Source organism: Malurus melanocephalus, unplaced genomic scaffold (genome assembly GCF_030028575.1).
Source record: "Malurus melanocephalus ecotype Western Australia unplaced genomic scaffold, MMel_1.1 scaffold_124, whole genome shotgun sequence".
Classification (NCBI taxonomy): domain Eukaryota; kingdom Metazoa; phylum Chordata; class Aves; order Passeriformes; family Maluridae; genus Malurus; species Malurus melanocephalus.
The window spans coordinates 1150645-1159212 of NW_026623356.1; positions in this window are offsets into that span (position 1 = coordinate 1150645).

Below are 8568 nucleotides of genomic sequence, written 5' to 3' on the forward strand. Positions count from 1 at the left end.
TTTGTTTTTTGTTGTTTGTTTGGTTTTTTTTTTGTTTGTTTGTTTGTTTGTTTGTTTTTTGTTATTTATATGAACATTGAAAGTGTGTGAGAGTTGGGGTTGTTTTTTCAACATAAATAAGGAAACAAAAATTTCCAAGGTCACAAGCCAGAAGATTATGACTTTTTACAGTGGCTTTTTTTAATACTCCAGTGACATCTAAAATGTTTAAGCAATTGATAGAATTTGGTAAAGAGTTGTGGGATCAGCTACTTCTCCAAATTCTGTTCTTCAAGATGTATGACCTTACTAATCCATCCTTGATGGAATTGTAATATTGCAGAGAATACACAGCAAATAAATATACTTCATTACACCTGATTTTCTGTTTGAATATTACCAAAAGTGTACAYAAAATTTCTCTTCAACAAACCTACTGTCATGACAGATTTCTGTTCTTAATAATGAAACAACAGTTTCACATATATTTATAAACATTTCCCACTTCACCCTGGACAAAATCAGAATTTTCGTTCCTTTGAAAAGGTTGTGGTATCTTTGTTCCAAATTTGATTAAAATTTGATGAGTATATGTTTTCCTATTTTTGCATAGCACAAATTGCCCCATCCAGAGCAAACAGTATATTATGACAGTTTTCACAATTAATTTAATATTTCACATGGTTTTAATTCTTCCGTATCCATTTCTTTTTCAGTCAGAACAAATCTAAACTGCATTTTTTGCATTCAGAAATGTTAGTTCTTACCTGATATCCCATTCTCTCTCAGCAGAAAGCTTGTTGTCCAAACACCTGTTGCTGATATAAACTGCAAGAGTGTAGACATAGAAAATTGTCCARTAGGACTCTTAAATCTTGGAGACAAATAAAACAAGATTTCCRTATGTATATATTAAAAAGAGAGGAGGAGCAGGGCAGAGAGACAAAGAAGTTAATCATCTCATGTTCAAATTTTTTGAACAATGTTTGGTCAGCTGGGAAAAGCGTAAATATTTGATTGTGTGTTAAATTACTGCCAAATGGAATATTTCATTTATTTTAGTAATTTGTTAACTTTTAACAAAATAAAACCAAACTCAGGAAACTCTAGAAGCTACACTTTCAGATGAAAAGTTGCTCTGATGGCTCTAAATTAGATTGCCACCTGATTTTGGGTGTGTTTTTTTTGTTGTGTACACCATCCAAAGGTTGAAAATTCTGCTGTTATGTACATATTTTTCACCACTGAAGCAGAAGAGAAAACAGAAGCTTCATGCGATCAAAAAAATGTAGAAAAAGCCTTCTTCAACAGGCCTTTTGTTCATTCTGCAACAGAAATRTAAGCAGAATGCATAAGGCAGAATAGGAAAAAACAGAAAAGCTCTTAATGTAGTCCATAATTCATTGCCAGAATCAAAATATTTCTTTCTTTCATAAGCAATTGCTAGCCCTTTTCACAGTAGACTAYTATTTTATGGAGACAATTACAGAGGTACGGGAAATACTGAGACTGAAAAGAAAATATGCACACATAAACCCTAAAATACATCTAATTACCAAAAATGACAGCTAAGAAATTTGAGGTGTCATTACTGTTTGTTATATAGAAAGTTATTAAATCTTAAGTCTACAAAGTTGAGGGGGTTTTAGGTAAATTAATTGCTTGCTACATTAATAGAATGACTTTTGATTTCCTGAACAGGGAATTCAGAAAAGAGCTTTTATGCTAAATACTAGTATATTTTCAGACTAAATAGCTCTGGTATGCAAATGTAATTCTAAAAATTGCAAAACAGCTACCTGCACACCATCCTGCATATTTATTAGTGGAACTGTAAMGCAACATGCCATAGTAAAGTTATGTTTGTATAGTACAATCTGAAAGTTCTATTTGCAATTTAAATTACCTTAACRGGAATGTTAAAATTGCTTGAACTTTGTTCCGCTTTGATATAATAGTGAATAAAGGTTCATCTATGCTAGATATTTTATGTTGACACTTTAACTTCTACTTCAAAGGAAAASGCCTAAAATATTTTTCTTGAAAAGTTTTAAAATAAGACCTGCCAATGTGTTTCTTGACATCAGCATGAAATTCTATTCTGTTGATCAATCTACCTCAAAAAATCATAGTGGCAGACACAGGGAGCTGAGTWACCCCTAATATTCTACACCTTCTCCCTGCCATCTCAGGGAAGATGCAGTCTACATTGTACAAAATGATAAAACCATTTTTAAAACAGTGCCAAAGTGGGGTTTAACTTTATCGGAAAAAATCTAGGCYCATCCAGTATGAACATACAACAATAAAATTGTTATATTTTCTGAAAGTTACATTTTCTATTAGCAGTTTACCTTCTTCAGGCACATTTTCAAATAGGAATGAACTGTGTGACAATAAAAAGATGCAATAAAAAGCTGTTTGTTTTTATTTTTTAGTTCACTCCTGAATTTACTGCTGTGTCTTTTATGAATTTTCATTTTACATTCAATTTTAATAGGAATCCCAGAAATATATCTAGGAATGTATTTAGAATAAAATTCTGACCAGAGTAAGGCTGGAAGTTCAATACTAAAAAGCAAGCAAAGTTTTGGTTTAATTTGGGCAAATGTAACTCTGATTTGAATCTTATTGCTCTTGTCTTTTATTGATTTAAGTTTAATTACATTTGAACTACTGACATCCTACTCAGATATCATCTTTAGTATATTCATATACTGAGAGATAAGTGAAACCATCTTGTTTGGATGCATAGAAGCTTGAAAGTCTTTAATAGCACCACTCAAACATGAGTAAAAAACAAAAATAAAAATGTGTTGCTTTRTAATGTTTTGGTCTTTTTAAGGTCTTTGTTTAGATTTTTTGGCTGCTTTTAGGTTACCAGGTTGCTGCTGCAAAAAGCAGCAATTCCAGTAAAGTACTGGCTAAAAAACTTGAACACATTGCAAACACACAGAGAARTTCAGGTAAGAATAACATTCAGGTTAAATTTACAAAAGCCAGGACAAACACAGGGAAAAACTATTTCAGTAGGAATGGAAATGCTGAAATAGCTTGAGGCTGAGACATGCCTTTCATTGACTGTAATGACAATAATCAATATAAAACACTTGAGATACACACTACTGGATTTTCTTTTCTGACTCTAATTCTTAGAAAAAATGCAATTTTTTCTTTAATGTTATTAAAAAAAAACCCAAACAAATGAAAAACCCAATCAATTTCAAAACAAAACAATCACACAAGAAAAAAAACCCACAAAACTTTTCTGATTCAAGTTATGCTGTGATTAATCAGGCCACAAGTTGACTTTTGCTATGCCTGCACAGTTCTCTTGTCTAAAATAACATGAACATTTGTGTAATGATTTCTGAATTCCTCAGTGGAAAACAGAAGAATATGTTATATACTACCCCACTTGTCTAGTAAACAAGGACTAGCCTGATGACAAATGGAATTARGGGTAGAGAGAATGATCATAGTTACTATTTTCTCTCACTAGATTTTTTCCCTTCTCTTCCCTCCAACTGCCTCTCCTTAGAGTAACTGTTTACAGGGGGAGTAAGGATGAGGTTCATTTCTCATATTTYAAGTCATGTAGCATAAGTCACTCTATTCTTCCCCGAAATCAATGAGGAAGTGTTGACACCTCTGCAGGTGAGTCATTGCACCTTTGCAGAAGCTTATCTTCATACCAGATGAATCACCTTCCTGATTTCCTCTTTCAACAGACTTCAGAGAATTCTGCTTCTACTTCTCTTTCCTATCAAAAATATTTATATTTAGATCTTGTAAGCCCTAGCCAAGCAAAGAATTTAATAATTTTCTGATTTCTAAGTGTTTGAATATTTTCAGTGTTCTTAGTGATCTTGCTTCTATATTAACAGTTACCTACTTTTGTGCTTTGCTCCCTAAAAATTATATGGATTAGGTAAACTCTYCAGTTTGATTATCCAAGATAACTTTATTAAAGATGCTATGCTCTCTTTCCTATTGATGCAGAAAATCAAATTAAATTTATTTCAGCAGAATTCATACAAAGCAACAGAAGACAAATCCACAAAGAAATGAGTAGGCACTGCAAATGCAGAATTCACTTTTGCACTTAGGATGATATGTACCACTCAGAACTCTACTTTTTTGGTAATATTCACAGAATATGGTTCAATTTCTTAGGMTCCACCTGTCCCTTTGTAAATGCTTACTAATAAAATTACTTGACAGCTCATGAAATGGTTGATCATAGAAGTGGAAATCCAGTAGATAAAATAACCATAATAAAAATGTAATGATTTTGGCATATTAGACATGAATGTTTAAAGATTAAATGGATAAGTTGAATCCAGAGTCAGTTTTRAAATACCTGATGACTTTGTGTGCTGATAAATTGTTTGAAGTATTCTGATAAGACATAGAATTATATGCGTAAACTGAACACATCTTTAACTAGTATATTCTTCAGAAAAAACACCAGTTTTTCACTGATTAGAGTTTTCCTTTGTTAGGTCAAGACTTCTTCAATTTCATTAGAGTCCTGTCAGTCTGYTCTTCCAGCCAGTATAGGTATCTTTTTTGCTCACTCCATCCTCATGYCTAGAATAATTTGCAAATTTTATTTTAAATATTCCTAACAGAGGAAGGACATAGACCAATTGGAGCAAATCAGGGGAGGGATAAGAGGGATGGAACACCTCTCCTATGAGGAAAGGCTGAGAGAACTGGGACTGTCGAGCCTAGAGACGAGAAGGATTTAGGATGATCTTATCGCAACCTTTCAGTACCCAAAGAGGGCCTACAAGAAAAATGGAATGAGATTTTTTTGCAGGGGGAATCAGTGTGAATGGCTTCAAAGTGATAGAAGGTAGGTTTAGATTAGATATTAGGAAGGAATTATTTTCTGTGAGGGTAGTGGGGTACTGGAACAGGTTTACCAGATAACCTGTGAATGCTCCATCCCTGGAAATGTTCAAGGCTGGGCTGAATGGGACTTTGAGCAATCTGATCTCATGGGAGGTGCCCCTGCCTGTGGTAGGGGATTGGAGCTAGCTGATCTTTAAGGTCCCTTACAGCCCAAACCATTCTATTCTCTTCTGTTTCTATAGTTCAGAAAATTAAAAGGATRAAGACAAGAATGATAAAAAATCTCAAGAATATGGGAAATTTGTATTTTGCATGCTTTTATTATTCCTTTATGCCATGAACTTTAGTCATTCTGGGATTTATTTACTTGTTTCATATTAATTAAAGCTTTCTATGATGGCTTAATGTATAAGCACATTAACACACTTTAAATACCCAACTACATTAATTGGTACCTTATCAATGAAAATGTTGCAAAGTGTATCTGAATCATATACTTGATATAAAGTATAAAATAATTATAAACAGAATATATCCGTGTTCCTATTAAAATAAATTAACAAAATAGACAAATCAAAATAAACAAATCAACATTTATTTGAACACGTTTTTATAATAAGTCTCAGAAAAGACCAATTCCTGTTTTATTTATCGAATTATAAAGAACTTGCATTACGATATTTTGCATGCATACAGTAGCTCATCTGGTAACATATAAATTCTAAAAATACTGGCCACCATTTAATATTTCCTTCTGGAGCAAAGAGAAAACTCATGTAAGATCTGGGTTTATTAGATTGTTCAAATATCATCTTGCTGGGAAATTTCCTCTTGAAATTCTTGCAAAGTAATATGGTGTTTTATGCTTCTGATTGTGACAGTTATTAGAAATAAGCAAGAAAAAGATATAATAGCTGGACACAAAAKTAACTCTCCTTCCTCTTTACCTTCATAGATTTTTTCTTTGTATCCTATATTTTAATTCATGTACTACTGTTTTGTCAAACCTTGTGTCATTCACTAGTCTTCATTTAATAGTTCTGATGAGACAAACCATCAATTCCATTTTAGCAGAAATTCAAATAGCCCATTTTTTTTAATACAATCCCATCATTATTACTAAAGCCTAAGAAAAACATTGAAAGTGTCTAACACAATTTTAAAAGTAATGATTCCAAGGTTCTATTTTAATTAGTAGATGTTTATGATTATGTTTTAATATGTGTTCTGGAGAGATTTTGTTTAGAAGGACTATAAAAGGGCTCAGATGGGATGATTTCAATGTCCTTTTTTCCACACATTTAGATTCATACATGCATTCTTATTGTGGATAAATGAAATGCCATGCTTCTTGTCAGTGAAAGCTAGAATAGATATCTGCTAAAACTTTGTGCAAAAAAAAATTAAAACCTAGTCTGACCCAGTGACCAGAGAACACAGAACAATTTTCCCTGTGCAACAGAATCCCCTAATTTACATCTGCAGGGTGTAATTCCCTGCTTAGAGACTAGGATAACACCTGGGGAATTCATGTGGGAAAAAAACTGTTCTTTGGACATGTTACTTTCCTATGAAAATTGTCAGCGAGGTGCTTTGCTCAGATCAGGTTTACACCCACTAATTCCTTTCTCCACACAAGGATAGTTCTTTAATATTTCATAGGACCATATTTGTTCAGCTAGGGCTGCATAAAGATTTTGCCAAAACATTGCCCTCAATTTCATCTTTTTAATTATCTAGAGCAGATTTTTCTCACTAAAAAAAAAAATGATGGCATTCTCATCTCATCAGTCTGCTGAGTTTGATTTCATTAGATACACAAAGAGCTAGTGTTCTTAGTTTCCTAGCTAAATAATATTTTGTGTAAGCAATAAAACTAAATTCAAACATTAAATATTGCAATCTGGACTATAGTTAGACACCTCCCAACCTTGAGATATTTTTCCTCCCTGTCATATTTCCAGGTAAACAAAATTTCTATCTCTCAGGATATCAAATGCATAATTGGCTCAAAAGTAAACAAATCAGGTACACATACTGGATATTTATCTTTCCTTTGAAATCCTCACCACACCAAAAAAAAATTATGATTCCRGAGTAATAAGGGGAATCATTGCAAATGAATCAATTCAGGTAAAGAAAAAAAATATGCATGAAGATAAAACATGTTATTTCTTCTTGCACTTTATATTTTGTTTTAAACTTGAGCATAGGATAAATAAGTGGAGAAAAGGAGAATATTATTATTACTGTGCTCATTTTTCTTTTACTTTGTGTATCTGTATCAGATGCAAAGTCACTATTGCCCTCAGAGTTTCAGACTTGACTGAAGAGAAAACTCAAAACACCTTCCCCCACCCTTCTTCTGTCCATGCTCAACTCCAGTCCCGAAACTGATACCATATCAAAGCAGCACAGGGAAATGGGGGGCTGTGGTCAGTACATAACTGCACCTGTTTGCCATTCCTTAATCCTTAATCCTTCTAGTTCTTCCCTGCTCCACCATGGGTCCTTCTCACCTGCTGCAGTGGGGGGACCGTCATGGGTTGCAGTGCTCACGCCTGTCGTGACATGGCCATTTCCACAGACTTCAAGGGGACAAACTGCTTCATAAAATCTTAGAGTCATAGAATCATTTAAGTTGGAAACCTCTAGGGTCACTGAGTCCAACCATTAACCTTACACTGTGAACTCCACCACTAAGCCATGTTCCTAGGTGCCACATCATGAKGTTCTTCTTTGCGGGAACAATGAAATCTGTTCTGGCACCTGAAGAATCTCCTCCACCTCCTCTCTCATTCATGCCTGCGGGGCTTTTTTTATTTCTGCATAACACACTTTTTCACACTCCCCTCTCATACTTATCCCTTCCTAATATGTAATCAAAGAAGAACCACRATCATGACTGACATGTTCATCTCTGTTCTGCATTGAATCTGGCTGGAGACAGCTCTGTYCATCTGTCCACAAACATAAACCGGGAGAGGAGTGGCTGGAGAGCCGCCCTGCAGAAAATGATGTGGAGTTGCTGGTTGGCAGCAAGGATCAGTGTGAGTCAGCCTTGTCCTGGCAGCCAAGAGGTCAAACACATCCTGGGGTGCATCAAACACAGCAGCACCAATCTGTCAAAAGCGGTGGTTGATCCTCTTTGATCTCATTGGTGTGTCCTCACTTTGACTGCTTTGTGCACTTCTGCATCCCAAGATTTATGAAGGATGTGAAGTTCTTTTAATGAGAAAGGGTAGGAGAGCAAAGATGGTGAAAGGGCTGGAATAAATGTCTCATGAGGAGTAGGGGACTTTGAGCTTGTCTAGTTTGGAAAGAACAAGGCTGAGGGGAGACCTCATTGCTTTCTGCAGCTGCTGAGGAGGGGAAGTGGAGAGGGAGGTGCTGATCTCTGCTCTCTGGGATCCAGTGAGAATGGTTCAAAGCTGCACCACAGTAGATTAAGACTGGACATGAGGATGAATTTCTTAACTGAGAGGGTGGCCAAACACTGGAACAGGCTAACTGGAGAGATGATCAATGCCTGAAGCCTTTAGGTGTTTAAGAGGCACTTGGACAAGGCCCTTAATAACATGCTTTAACTTTTGGTAAGCCATGTAGTAGCCAGGCAGTTAGACTAGGTGATCATTGTAGGTTCCTTCCACCTCAAAAATTCTCCTCCTCTCCTCTCCTCTCCTCTCCTCTCCTCTCCTCTCCTCTCCTCTCCTCTCCTCTCCTCTCCTC